The sequence below is a fragment of the Pleurodeles waltl genome, chromosome 9 (genome assembly GCF_031143425.1).
Source record: "Pleurodeles waltl isolate 20211129_DDA chromosome 9, aPleWal1.hap1.20221129, whole genome shotgun sequence".
In the NCBI taxonomy this organism is placed as follows: domain Eukaryota; kingdom Metazoa; phylum Chordata; class Amphibia; order Caudata; family Salamandridae; genus Pleurodeles; species Pleurodeles waltl.
Genome location: NC_090448.1, coordinates 1,080,437,923 through 1,080,453,453, shown reverse-complemented (window position 1 = coordinate 1,080,453,453; position 15,531 = coordinate 1,080,437,923).

Below are 15,531 nucleotides of genomic sequence, written 5' to 3'. Positions count from 1 at the left end.
GCTGTCTTGTCACAGATGAATACAGTGTATGGGATTGGGCACATCCCTGTATAATATGTATGCAAAGATGGCCATGCTTTTGGCTTCTTATTGAATTTAGTTGTTGATTCTTTGGCACTATCGACAGACAGACAGACAGACAGACTCACTCCTGATCCATCCCAGACATGCAGCAACCTTGGATACACTGACTTTTGCAGAGGGGGAGAAGAGTTTGCAGCACGTGACATTCAGGAGGACAGTGACTAGATTCGATGCATTTATAAAGCTCATGGCTACTTTTAAGGGCTCAGAGTGAGCAAATGAGAGGAGCATCGCAGAGCAAGTGTAAGCAATCTAATTGGGGGTAAGAGCCGGGCTGTAAGCAGTTTTCTAAAGCGGAGCTCATTGTATAGCATTCCAGTTCAGAAGGGAGTGAATTCCATAATTTCGGGACTGGCTATAAAAATGATCTTCCACCCCATCTAAACCTATAGATTCTAGGTAACTTCAGTAGTTGGCTTGAGGCAGACCTTAAGGACCTAGAGGGTGAACAGGGAGAAAGAAGCACCCTAATCTTGAAAGGACCTTTAGAGTGGAGACCTTTGTGTGCCAGTCATAATGCTTTAAATGCTATTCTTGTTAAATGGAAGCCAATGTAGGGTGCCCAAGGCCTCTTTTACTGAGGCAGATCTTAAGGGTTCTGGTGGCAGCATTTTGGACCACCTGAAGCGTTTTGACAACATATTTTAGAGAGCCTAGATAAAGTGAGTTGCCGTAGTCCAGACGTGATAGCACTAAACATTAGACTGCAGGATAAGTAGTTTAGTGGGTTTCTACAGAGCATGGGTACCCAGAGGCCTCCTAGCGCTGAAGCGGAAAGAGACGGACCAAAGTGGATGTTAGACTCTGAACAACCAGGTTTTTAAGCGATCCTCTGAAGGAGAGTTCATAGCTAGTTTAGCTGGGCTTCGGGAGGGATGGCGGTGGTTGGAGTTCTAGAGTTTGGCAACTTTATAGGACATTAATAGAATGAGGTGGTAGGTCTTAGCAAAGTAGGACCTCTATTGTGCAGCGCTCTATGCATGGAGCAGAGGATCTTGAATTGTATCCGTTGTTCACCCAGCAGCCAATGAAGGGAAGCTATGGAGGATCTGATGGATTGGTGTCTGGGGAGATTCAGGAGGAGACGTGCGGCGGCATTCTGAACCACCTGCAGTCTTTTAACCACAAACTTGGGGGAACCAAAATAAAGAGCATTGCCATAGTCCAGGTGCAAAATGGTGAGGGCCTGGACTATAAGCTTTTTGCCTAAAAACAGGAGGACCTTGAAAACTTTCCTTAAAAGTCTCAGAAGACAAACAGATAGCAGCCATCTGTTTCGCTTGGTAGTTCATGGTGGGTCTGGAGTTGAGCCACACTCCCAGGCTCTTTATATTATCTTTTGGATGAGGCAAAGCTTTCAGACCTTCAGGAATAGGAGGGGGGGGGGGGTGGGGTGGCATAAAGGAGATAGTTCCCTATTAGCATCACCTCTGCTTTTGTCTTCGTTTAATCTAAGTTTGTAGTCAGCCATCCATCTGGTTACCACATGGAGAAAAGGGGTCAGTAGGGAGTGATCTGAATTGTTTTTTTGTGGAAAAAGAGAAAACCAGCTGTGTCATCAGCATAGGAAACCAATGACACGCCATAAGGTTTTATAATCTCAGCTAACGAATACATGTAGAGATTAAACAATATGGGGCTCAGGGAAGATCCCCGAGGCACCCTACAGTTGAGGGAAAAAACTGTTGGAGAGGTAGGACTGATTGAGAACTTGAAAGTACCAAGATTTTGCGCAGGTTTATGAGAACACCAAAACAGGTGACCGCAGGCTTTTTTCTTTTCTTGTACACCTCTGGATAGAGCTTTATCCAACTACATTCTAAGGCTTTTTATGAGAGAAGAGGTGATGGGAGGGGTTCCCCAAACAGCCTGGCCAGCTGATCCTTCAGATCATAATCTCTTATTTCCCTGTTCAATTTTTAGCAACTGTTCACCATCCTTCTCACCACTCTTTCCAGGCAAGGAGTTAGCTGATCTTGCCCTGACTTCTTGCCTAGGGCTAGTGATGCAACCAGCTGAGTACCTTTTACATAGGATACTAGTGATAGTCCATAATCCTGCACAGTGTCTGCCAGGGGGCGAATGTGCACATTAAATAGTCTGGGGCTAAGGGCTGAGCCCTGTGGAACCCCACACTTCACTGGCAGGACATCCAAGAAACATGGGTTTTTGCATATTTGAAAGGTTCTATCCTTCTGAAAGGAAGTGCGCCCTTTGAGCACGTTATCCTGAACTCCTGCATCTCTAATCTGTCTACGTCTCTGGTGGTCAACTATATCGAACGTGATCAGTGGAGTCTACTACCAAGAATATCTGCTATTTAACATGGCTATGTGTGCACACTGTCTTCGCCAGATTGGTGTACTGCTTCCACAGATCATACTTGTTGGGAGGAAAAGAAAATGGGCAATATTCAGGACTGGGTGTGTAGATATAAGTGGAAAGGTCAACAAGCCTTTTTTTGTTTTTAGATGAAGACTAATCTACTTCAAAAAAAGGCAAATAAAAGAATAAGCTCTCCTGAGAGACCTCAGCCCATAAGAAAGCCAAAACCTCAACTTGAAATATCATCTCCAAGGAATCAAGAGCACCTTCTCTAGTGGCTGAAGAAATTACTTTTTCATTATGTGCCTCCCTGTCAAAATTAAAATTTTCTTCAAAGGTACACACACAGATGACCGCAATGGAAAATCAAAAGAATAGCGGACCTCATCAGCACGGACCCAATTATTGATGGGAGCCAAGACCAAGAACCAGCCGCTGGAAGGAACATTGATAAGACCTATGAATGCACATCCGTCAATTACACCTCTGTTAACACCATCGAAGAGACATCCCCACAGTTGACAAGTCACTTGGTGTCGATGACACCATTGTTGACTACATTACTGTTGAAGGGCATCCCGCCGATTACCACACTGTCAATGAGGTGACTTCTGCTAGTAGAAGAAACTACTGCACAAGTAACACATCAGAAACGGGTACCACCAAGGATTAGGCGACAACATACCCTTTTAAAGTGTCAGAGAAACCATCTTTGAGGCTCTCTGACATGGAGGAGTCCAAGAATGACAGTCTATTTGGGTCTGCATATGAAGAGATTACGCCGAGAGTATGACTGTGACCAAGAATATCCAATTGACTCACTGCAGGTCGACCCATATCACTCAAGAGCATACAAACCTTTTGAAAAGAAAGTCCGCCCTCTACAATGGCAGTCTTTCAAAATTATGAACTATATAATGACCTGAAGAGAATTAAAATACCAATAGCTTTGGTACGAGACCTTAGAATGATGATGTTGGACTACTATAAATGTTTTCCTGAGAAAGCACAAAATGTGAGTGGGCAGCTTTGGGCTCCAAATGAGGTCTAAATGTTTTCCAGTAGAGCCTTGACAAGGTCTTAAATAGGTATGTAATTTTTATAAAGCCCTCCTCCCTTAGGTCAATCGGAGCAATCCTCTGCCTAAAGATCCTGTCCCTCTTTTTCCTTCTTTGGATGTCCTGGCTCAGCAGCTTCCTATGACACAGAGTAACAATCTCCATGGTAAAAGAGCAATTTGTCATTTACTGCATTATGGTCCTCTTAAACTGATGAGTTTGCTGTGCATTTTGCCCCTACTTGGCTCATGTGTACTTTTGTTTGACATAGTTGCACATTTGCGTATTACTGTGTGGGCCTGTGCTAAAAAAGTGAAACACATTGTGTTGGCTTTGTAAGTGATTCGCAAGGTAACCTCCTACCTTTTGAAGACATTAAAAAGTGTTGATTCAACAGAGACCTTGCACCACACAAGGGGTCAAAAATAATGGAAAACCTCCAAAGCACAACTTAGTAAATAGCTCTTATACCATTTTGCTGGGTAACGTGACACAAGAGTTCAATAAATTTGAGCCATAGTTTGGAAGCGAGGAGTTTCCTCACTTTAGTTCACCCTTTATATTATTTTTGTCAAGTGCAAAATAAAGCACACTAGCTTTGTCAAAGTCTACTGCTTTTAATTGTCATCTAGCGAGGGACAGTTGCCGCCACATCTTGTGCACACCCAATGATTTGTGTGTAGATCAAGTTCCCACATTTTCTTCAAGTGCTGTCCTTTTTCCCTCCCTTTCTTTGTTGTATGGTGATGCTACAGTAATTACGTTACCCAATTCTACAACTTTAAGTGTATCCCAGGGAGTAGGGATGGACATCTCTGGACTGTCATTTTTGCAGGAATTGTTGAATTATCCTCTGCATTTCATTTTGGATCTTTTCACTTTCAATTAGGTTATTGTTTAGCCTCCAGTTGTGACTAGTGTTGTGGACCTGGAGTGTCTTTAGAGGTGCCTGGATTGGCGAGTGATCTGACTGGGTGTAGATGCCGATCTTGGTCTTTTGCCTTCTGGCCATGATTTGAGGGCAACGAAGTCTAGGCTGGCAAATTTCTGAGATGCTGAGTAAAAAGTGTAATCCCTAATTGTGGGTTTCAGGGAACGCCATATGTTGTAGAATCCCAAGTAAGTTAGCCACTTCACCCCATCCCTGCATAAACCACCTGACTGCTCCATGTGTTGTGCGGACCTGTTTAGGGTTGTGGTCAAAACACTATTGAAATCACCCCCAATTAAAACTTCTGTAGCTCATGCCACCATGATTTTTGACAGGACCTCGCAGATGATCCTCTCCTTATTCTTGTTAGGTGCGTACTTTACAGCTACAGTGATAGTGTGACCATTTAAAATCGCTTGCAGTGCAAGAAGCCTGACTGTTGTCTTAGCTGCCAGATAAGCGAGTTCTCTCCTAGCAAATCATACAGCGATTCCACCTTTCTTCTTAGGGCTGGAGGAGAAGTATTGTCTGGGAACCATTTTGACTTCAAGCTACCCTGATCCCTTTTGATAATGTAGATATCCTTTAGGAGGCGTATGGCACCTGGATTCTTTGAGCATAGTTAGTAAATTTAAGTGCTTTGCAGGAGCGTTGATTTCCTGCACATTCAAGCTCAGGATCTTAACCATGGGTGATACAAAGTGTTGTGCTCTGATCTCTGGTTCGTCGTGGATAAGAGGGGCCCCTCACAGCACCAGTTTGGATGCAAGTGTGCAGTGTTGCAGTTTCAGCAATAACTACTCTATGGGGTTCTTATCCTTAGAAAATAAACAGTACAATTCCCCTCTAATGGGAGATTTACCCCCCAGTTGGACTACCTGTGTAGCCCTGTGGGGATGGAAATATATTGTGGTTGCCAGAGGGATCCTCCCTTTGCCCCGGTTTGCATTTTCTTGGTTTGGTTATGGTTGCTAGTGCCTAGCTGCCATTTTTGATTTTACAGTCCTCACTGCTGCAGTCTGTGGGCATTCTTTTTCAGGGTCACTCTGGTTTATCTCCCTTACATGTAACTTAAGTTCAGTTTCCTTTTGTGCCGGTACTTATGTGTCATTACCCTGCTCTGTCAGACCAAGAACATGGAGTTCTTCAGCTGAGGCGTGTATGTAGTGTCTTCCATGTGAAAATAATGCGGAAAACATGACCCCACCTGTATTTTATTCCTTAGAACATTGAGCTGGTTTCAAGAGTTTTCTCTTCAAAGTGTTATTGGGGAGTAAAGCGGTTCTATTTTTTTTCATTTGCTTGAAGGAGCCTAAAGATTAGGGAGAGTTGTTGGAGGAAGGGCTGGAGTTGTGAGCAGGTGCCTTGGTATGTTACATGATTCATTGCCTCAAGTATTGTCTCGAGTGGTTCGAACAGCCAGCCACTCTAGTCTGAAACCACTCTGTGCATGTCTGAATCAGCTGGGAAAGCTTGTGGGGTGATGAAGGACCTGATGATCCCTCCCCGCTTGGCAGTGCAGGACACAACACTTCACATTCACTCTTAAAGGGCATTGCACATAAGTCTTCAGAACGGTCCGTCTGCTGATCCTTGCTTTCAGTAAACAATCTTCATTATTGTGTTTGGGGTGATTAGTAACGGCCAGCCCTCTTTGTGCCCTTCTGTCCACAGGGACGCAAGCTGGATGCATCCGTGCTTGCATTTGCTTTATGACTAGTGTAGGAAAGTGCCACTGTTGGCATGGTTACCCCTTCTCCCACTTTCTGCTTAGTGCTGATACCAGCTTTGATTGAAAGTGTGCTTGGACATTGCTAACCAGGCCCCAGCTCAAGTACCCTTTCCCTAAAACTGTAGCTTTGTTTCCACAATTGGCACAGCCCTGGCACACAGTTAAGTTCCTTGTAAAAGGTACCCATGGTATCAAGGGCCCTGTGGCCAGGGAAGGTCTCTAAGGGATGCAGCATGTATTATGCTACCCTGGGGACCCCCTCACTCTGCCTTTTCTCTCCCACCAGCACACACAAGCTGCAAGGCAGTGTGCATGGGCTAAGTCGACATGGCACCTCTCTTGGGGTGCCATGCCCACCAACCACTGCCTGTGGCATAGGTAAGTCACCCCTCTAGCAGGCCTCACAGCCCTAAGGCAGGGTGCACTATACCACAGGTGAAGGTGTAGCGTGCATGAGAAATACGCCCCTACAGTGTCTAAGTCCATTCTTAGACATTGTAAGTGCAGTGTAGCCATATTAAGCATATGGTCTGGGAGTTTGTCATTACGAACTCCACAGCACCATAATGGCTTCACTGAATACTGGGAAGTTTGGTATCAAACTTCCCAGCACATTAAACCCACACTGATGCCAGTGTGGGATTTATTGAAAAATGCACACAAAGAGCATCTTAGAAATGCCCCCTGTATGTTAGCCGAACTGCTAGTGTAGGACTGACCGGTCTGTGCCAGCCTGCCCCTTTCAGATGAGTTTCTGACCAGATGGGGTGAGTGCCTTTGTGCACTCTGTGGTCAGAAACAAAGCCTGTCCTGGGTGGAGGTGCTTCACACCTCCCCCTGCAGGAACTGTAATGCCTGGCGGTGAGCCTCCAAGGCTCAAGCCACGTGTTACAGTGCCCCGGGGCATTCCAGGTAGTGGAGATGCACCCTCCTGCAATAAAGAGACAAAGCCCCACTTTTGGCTGCAAAGGCAAAATTGGGGAAAACAGGGAGGAGTGACCACCCCTAATGTGTCCAGAGCTGAGGGGACCCCTCCCTGTAGAATCCTCCATCTTAGTTTGGAGGACAGGGACCAATAGGGAAAGGAATGTGCCCCCCCCTCCCCAAATGGAGTGGGCACAAGGAGGGTGTAGCCACCCTCAGGGACAGTAGCCATTGGCTACTGCCCTCTGACCCCTAACTCGGCTCTACATCTAAGATTTAAGGGCCCCACTGAACCCAGCTCACCATATTCCTGGCAACCTACAAGAAGAAGAAGGACTGCTAAGCTGAAACTCCAGCAGAGAAGGAAGACGACAACTGCTTTGGCCCCAGCCCTACTGACCTGTCTCCTGCTTCAGAGAAGCTGCGAAAAAGACCAGTGACGTGTCCATTGGGCCCAGCAACCTCTGCCAACTGCAGAGGATTGTCCTGCACTCAACAGGACCAAGAGCTCCAGAGGACAGCGGCTCTGTCTAATAGAAACCTACAACTAAGGATGCCCACCTCACTCCATATGCGCAAGTCTTGACCCCTGTATACCTGGCGCCCACGGAACGTGTCCAGTTGGTCCACCCAACAAGAAAGGGTCCCCAGGCGATTAGGAGCAAGAGCCCACCCTGGGTTGACCCCCTCCAAACCTCCACGACGACACCTGCAGAGGGAATCCTGAGGACACCCCTGACCGCGAGCTCTGGATGAAGATAGCCGATGAATAAAGGACACACTGCACCCGCAGCCCGCAGGCCTAGGAGAACCTGACCCCTGGTGCAGCATCGACCAGCAGGCGGCCTTCCTCTCTGTCCAGCCAGTGGTTTGCCCAAGAAGCCCCTCGTCTGCTGCCTCTGCGTGACCCGTGTGGGTCCCCTCAAAGAGTTGCATTGAAAACCTGACACCCTGTTTGCACCCGGCCCCCCTAGTGCCGCGGAGGGTGTGTGACTGGTGCCTACTTGGGGCCCCTCCAGTGCTCTCTTGAACCCCCCTGGTCTGCACTCCGAGTCACGGGACCTGCTGGCTGACTGGATTCTGAGTAACCCCCCCCCCCATCTCCATAGGAACCCACGTTAATTTGTTTCCTCTTTGACCTCTGCACCTGAACGACCCGTGTTGCTGATGGTGAGTGTTTAGGGTTAACTTGAACCCCCCCCCCCCTCCCAATGACAGACTACCTAAACCCCGGAGATAAGAACTGTAAGTTGAATACTTACCTGTAAAACTGTACTATCCTTTCTTCCCACAGGAACTGTCAAAAATTGCAGTGTCCACTTTTAAAATAGCTTTTTGCCATTTTAAGAAAAACTGTGACCATTGTCGATTCTATTCAAAGTCCTGATTGTGTGTGTGTGTGTCTGTATATATATATATGTATATATATATATATATATATATATGTTCGGTGGCATGTGTAGCTGCAGATACACATGCTGTGCATTATCCTGCCATCTAGTGTTGGGCTCGGAGTGTTACAAGTTGTTTTTCTTTGAAGAAGTCTTTTCGAGCCACAAGACCGAGGGACTTCTCCCTTTCGGGTCCATTGCGCATGGGCGTCGACTCCATCTCAGATTGTTTTCTTTCCGCCATCGGGTCCTGACGTGTTCCTCTTCGATCTGTATTTCGAATCGGGAAAGTTAGCGAAATATCAAAAATTTGACGGTAATGTTCGCGCTCGGTACCCGTTTAGTGTTAGCGTATCGAGACCGAGAGAAGCGGGGCCTGGTCGGCCCGACCGCATCCACTGTGAAACTAATGGACCGGACCCCCTTCCGCTTCTGTCCGAAGTGCCACTCGAAGTATCCTTATACAGACCAACAGTTGGTCTGTAATCTTTGTTTATCACCAGAACACAGGGAGGATACTTGTGAGGCCTGTCGGGCGTTTCGATCAAAAAAGACCCTACGTGTTCGAAGAGCGAGAAGACTACAAATGGCGTCGATACCAAGAGAACAACTCGACGTCGTGGAGGAGGAAAGAATTTCCATCCAGGGGACGGACGCTGACGAATCCGAAAGTGAGCGACCCACGACGATGCAGAAAACAATGTGTAAAACTGCCCTGTCCAAAACTCACACAAAGATCGTTAAGGCCAAGGGGATGCCACCGCCAGCAGGCCATGGCTTAACCCATCGAAAAGAAGGTGACCAAACATCGGCACCGAAAAAGGCCAAAGAATTGCTGAAGACATCCGACTCTGGTCGAGATTCAGGCACTGAAAGATCTCGACACTGAGAGTTCGACTCACCCAAGGTGAGAAAAGTTAAGTCGGATCCGAGAAAGACTTTACCGGAAACATCTGTACCGAAAAAAGCGGCTTCGGAGCCGAAAAGAATCTCTTACACAGAAGAGCAAGGACTTTCCAGCCAAATGCATGAAAAACACAGATTTGAGCAGGAAATAAGTATGGTTGAGCCAGACCATACGCAAAGGAGGTTGCATATCCAGAAAGAGACTGGAAAAATACAAACTCTTCCTCCAATTAAAACAAAAAGAAAACTGGCATTTTAAGGGTCAGAAATGCAGCCAAAGGCGGCCACAGACAAAACACCACCACCAAGTTTTTCCTCCACAACCTTCCCCACTACACTCACCCAGTTGTCTCCGGTGGGAACACCTCCTATGCAGTCACCTACGCATACAGGGATGACGCAGGATGATCCAGATGCTTGGGACTTGTATGATGCACCAGTGTCAGACAACAGTCTGGACTGTTACACAACAAAGCTGTCCCCTCCAGAGGACAGTACTGCATATACGCAGGTACTATCAAGGGCAGCTACGTTCCACAATGTAGTAATGCACTCTGAGCCAATAGAGGATGATTTCCTGTTCAACACCTTGGCATCCACCCACACTTCCTACTAGAGTCTGCCAATGCTCCCGGGCATGCTCAAACATGCAAAACAGGTATTCCAGGAGCCAGTTAAAGGAAGGGCTATCACGCCTAGGGTGGAGAAAAAATACAAGCCTCCCCCAACGGATCCTGTATTTATAACACAGCAACTTACACCAGACTCGGTGGTTGTAGGAGCAGCAAGAAAGAGGGTAAACTCTCAATCGTCGGGAGACACTCCACCATCTGACAAAGAGAGTAGGAAGTTTGAAGCAGCGGGCAAACGAGTGGCAGCACAGGCAGCAAATCAGTGGCGAATTGCAAACTCACAAGCCTTACTTGCTCGCTACGACAGGGCACACTGGGACGAGATGCAACACATTATACAGCACTTGCCCAAAGAACACCAGAAACTTGCCCAGCAGGTTGTGGAAGAAGGACAAGCAATATCCAACAACCAAATAAGGTCCGCATTAGATTCAGCAGACACGGCAGCACGAACGGTCAACACTGCAGTAACCATTCGCAGGCATGCATGGTTACGAAGCTCTGGATTCAAGCCAGAAATCCAACAAGCAGTGTTGAACATGCCTTTTAACCAGGAACAATTGTTTGGCCCGGAAGTGGACACAGCAATTGAAAAATTAAAGGAAGACACGGACACGGCCAAAGCCATGGGCGCGCTCTACTCCCCACTGGGCAGAGGCACATTTAGAAAGCCCCAATTTAGAGGGGGGTTTCGAATGCAAACACCAGAGCCTTCCACCTCGCAAAGCAGACCCACCTATCGGGCACAATACCAGAGGGGAGGGTTTCGTGGCTCATATAGAGGTGGCCAATTCCCAAGAGGAAGGGGAAAGTTCCAGACACCTAAAACTGGCCAAACCAAACAGTGACTTCAATGTCACAAAACCCCAACACAGAACACCAGTGGGGGGGAGACTTACCGCATACTATCAAAACTGGACATACATTACTACGGACGCATGGGTCCTAGCCATTATCCAACATGGTTATTGCATAGAATTCACACATTTCCCACTAGATGTGCCCCCAAGGGCACACAATATGTCCAAACAACACTTAGACCTATTACAACTAGAGGTCCAAGCATTATTACAAAAACAAGCAATAGAGTTAGTACCCAACCATCAGAAAGGAACAGGCGTCTACTCACTATATTTCCTAATTCCAAAGAAGGACAAAACGTTGATACCTATAGTAGACCTCAGAACACTAAATCTCTTCATCAAGTCGGATCACTTCCACATGGTAACGCTTCAAGACGTGGTTCCCTTACTAAAAAAAGTAGGGCTACATGTCCATGTTAGATCTCAAGGATGCCTACTTGCACATACCCATCCATCCTTCTCACAGAAAATACTTAAGGTTTGTAATACACGGCGTACACTATCAATTCAAAGTGTTACCGTTGGGGATAACAACAGCCCCAAGGGTATTCACAAAATGCCTTGCAGTAGTAGCCGCTCACATAAGGAGACAGCACATGCACGTATTCCCATATTTAGATGACTGGCTAATAAAAACAAGCACTCAACAACAGTGTCTTCTTCACACACAATACGTTATAGAAACTCAACACAAACTAGGGTTTTCTATAAATTACCAGAAATTACATCTGCAGCCATCCCAAATACAACAATACTTGGGAGCAACACTCAACACACAAAAAGCGATTGCCACTCCAAGTCCACAAAGGGTCCAAGCATTCCAAAATATAACATCAAGCATACAGCCAAACCAACACTACCCAGAAAGGTTTGTAATGAAACTTCTAGGCATGATGTCTTCATGCATAGCCATTGTCCCAAACACGAGATTACACATGCAGCCCTTACAACAGTGCCTAACAAAACAATGGACACAAGCACAGGGTCAACTCCAAGATCTAGTGTTGATAGACCGCCAGACACACTTCTCGCTTCAATAGTGGAACAGTATAAATTTAAACCAAGGGCGACCATTCCAGGACCCAGTGCCTCAAGATGTGATCACAACAGATGCTTCCATGATTGGGTGGGGAGCACACCTCAACCAGAACAGCATACAGGGACAATGGGACAAACAACAAAAACAACTCCACATAAATCATTTAGAACTGTTGGCAGTGTTTCTAGCATTAAAAGCATTTCAACCACTAATAGCCCACAAACACACTTAGACCTATTACAACTAGAGGTCCAAGCATTATTACAAAAACAAGCAATAGAGTTAGTACCCAACCATCGGAAAGGAACAGGCGTCTACTCACTATATTTCCTAATTCCAAAGAAGGACAAAACGTTGATACCTATAGTAGACCTCAGAACACTAAATCTCTTCATCAAGTCGGATCACTTCCACATGGTAACACTTCAAGACGTGGTTCCCTTACTAAAAAAAGTAGGGCTACATGTCCACGTTAGATCTCAAGGATGCCTACTTGCACATACTCATCCATCCTTCTCACAGAAAATACTTAAGGTTTGTAATACACGGCGTACACTATCAATTCAAAGTGTTACCGTTGGGGATAACAACAGCCCCAAGGGTATTCACAAAATGCCTTGCAGTAGTAGCCGCTCACATAAGGAGACAGCACATGCACGTATTCCCATATTTAGACGACTGGCTAATAAAAACAAGCACTCAACAACAGTGTCTTCTTCACACACAATACGTTATAGAAACTCAACACAAACTAGGGTTTTCTATAAATTACCAGAAATTACATCTGCAGCCATCCCAAATACAACAATACTTGGGAGCAACACTCAACTCACAAAAAGCGATTGCCACTCCAAGTCCACAAAGGGTCCAAGCATTCCAAAATATAACATCAAGCATACAGCCAAACCAACACTACCCAGAAAGGTTTGTAATGAAACTTCTAGGCATGATGTCTTCATGCATAGCCATTGTCCCAAACACGAGATTACACATGCAGCCCTTACAACAGTGCCTAACAAAACAATGGACACAAGCACAGGGTCAACTCCAAGATCTAGTGTTGATAGACCGCCAGACACACTTCTCGCTTCAATAGTGGAACACTATAAATTTAAACCAAGGGCGACCATTCCAGGACCCAGTGCCTCAAGATGTGATCACAACAGATGCTTCCATGATTGGGTGGGGAGCACACCTCAACCAGAACAGCATACAGGGACAATGGGACAAACAACAAAAACAACTCCACATAAATCATTTAGAACTGTTGGCAGTGTTTCTAGCATTAAAAGCATTTCAACCACTAATAGCCCACAAACACATTCTTGTCAAAACCGACAACATGACAACAATGTATTATCTCAACAAACAAGGAGGGACACACTTGTCACAACTGTGTCTCTTAGCACAAACAATTTGGCATTGGGCAATTCACAATCACATTCGCCTAATACATCCCAGGCATTCAGAACCAGTTGGCCGACAATCTCAGTCGAGATCACCAGCAAACACACGAATGGGAAATTCATCCCCAGATCCTACAGGATTACTTCCTTACACAAGAATGTATGGAGGTCATTAAACAAGCTAGAAAACCTACTACAAGACATTGTTACGCAAACAAATGGAAAAGATTTGTCTACTACTGCCACACTAATCAAATTCAACCACTACATGCTTCCGCAAAGGACATTGTAGGCTACTTATTACACTTACAAAAATCAAAGCTAGCATTCTCTTAATTGAAAATACATCTCCCAGCAATATCTGCCTATCTGCAGATTACACATTCAACATCGCTTTTTAGAATCCCAGTCATCAAAGCATTTATGGAGGGACTAAAAAGAATCATACCCCCAAGAACACCACCAGTACATTCGTGGAACTTTAATATTGTATTAACACGACTCATGAGACCACCATTCGAACCCATGCACTCTTGTGAAATGCAATACTTAACTTGGAAAGTAGCCTTTCTAATAGCTATCACATCACTTAGAAGAGTAAGTGAGATACAAGCATTTACTATACAAGAACCCTTTATACAAATACATAAAGTGGTTCTCCGTACAAATCCCAAATTCCTACCAAAGGAGATATCGCCATTCCACCTAAACCAAACAATGGAACTCCCAGTCTTCTTTCCACAACCAGACTCAGTAGCCGAAAAAGCCTTACATACATTGGACATAAAAAGAGCACTAATGTATTACATTGACAGAACAAAACAATTTCGTAAAACAAAACAATTGTCCGTAGCCTTCCAAAAACCTCATGCGGGTAATTCTATATCCAAACAAGGCATTGACAGATGGATAGTTAAATGTATTCAAACTTGCTATATTAAAGCAAAAAGAGATCTACCTATTACACCAAGAACACATTCCACTAGGAAAAAAGGTGCCACAATGGCTTTTCTGGGGAATATACCTATGACAGAAATTTGTAAGGCAGCCACCTGGTCTATGCCTCATACATTCACAAAGCATTACTGTGTAGATGTGTTAACAACACAACAAGCCACAGTAGGATAGGCTGTATTAAGAACATTATTTCAGACAACTTCAACTCCTACAGGCCAAGCCACAGCTTTTTGGGGAGATTACTGCTTATTAGTCTATGCACAGCCTGTGTATCTGCAGCTACCCATGCCACCGAACGGAAAATGTCACTTACCCAGTGTACATCTGTTCGTGGCATGAGATGCTGCAGATTCACATGCGCCCTCCCACTTCCCCGGGAGCCTGTAGCCGTTATTAGTTGAATGAAAATTGTAAATTTGTAAATAAATATTATTTTAATACACATTATGTACATACATACCTACTCCATTTCATGGGCACATCTAGTATATTCACAACTCCTACCTCACCCTCTGCGGGAAAACAATCTAAGATGGAGACGACACCCATGCGCAATGGAGCCGAAAGGGAGGAGTCCCTCGGTCTCATGACTCAAAGACTTCGAATAAAAACAACTTGTAACACTCCGAGCCCAACACTAGATGTCAGGATAATGCACAGCATGTGAATCTGCAGCGTCTCATGCCACGAACAAAATGTACACTGGGTAGGTGACATTTTCCATATATATATATATATATATATATATATATATATATATATATATATATATATATATGTTGGATGGCATGTGTAGCTGCAGATACACATGCTGTGCATTATCCTGCCATCTAGTGTCTTGTGGTTCTAGAAATAAATTAAAACATATTTTTCTATATAAAATCCTGTTGGTCTGGAGTTAAGTCATTGAGTGTGTGTTTCTTCTGTTGCTTGTGAGTGTACAACAAATGCTTAACACTACCCTCTGATAAGCCTAACTGCTCGACCACACTACCCAAATTGAGCATTAGTATTATCTATTTCAGCCTCTGTCAAGCCTCTGGGAAATCCCTGGACTCTGTGCACTCTATATCTCACTTTGATATAGTGTATACAGAGCCAGCTTCCTACAACTGGGCACCTGAAGAGGCCTGCGCAGGAATAAAGGCTGTGCTTGTTCTCTATTCAGTGGAGGACTCTTGCTTTAGGGTCTGGTGGTGTCCATGAGGCCCCCTCCAGCCTCTGCAGGCTTAACGGTGTCCTGTGGCCAGGCAAGCATCCCGTTGGTGGTCAGGCAAGCTGTC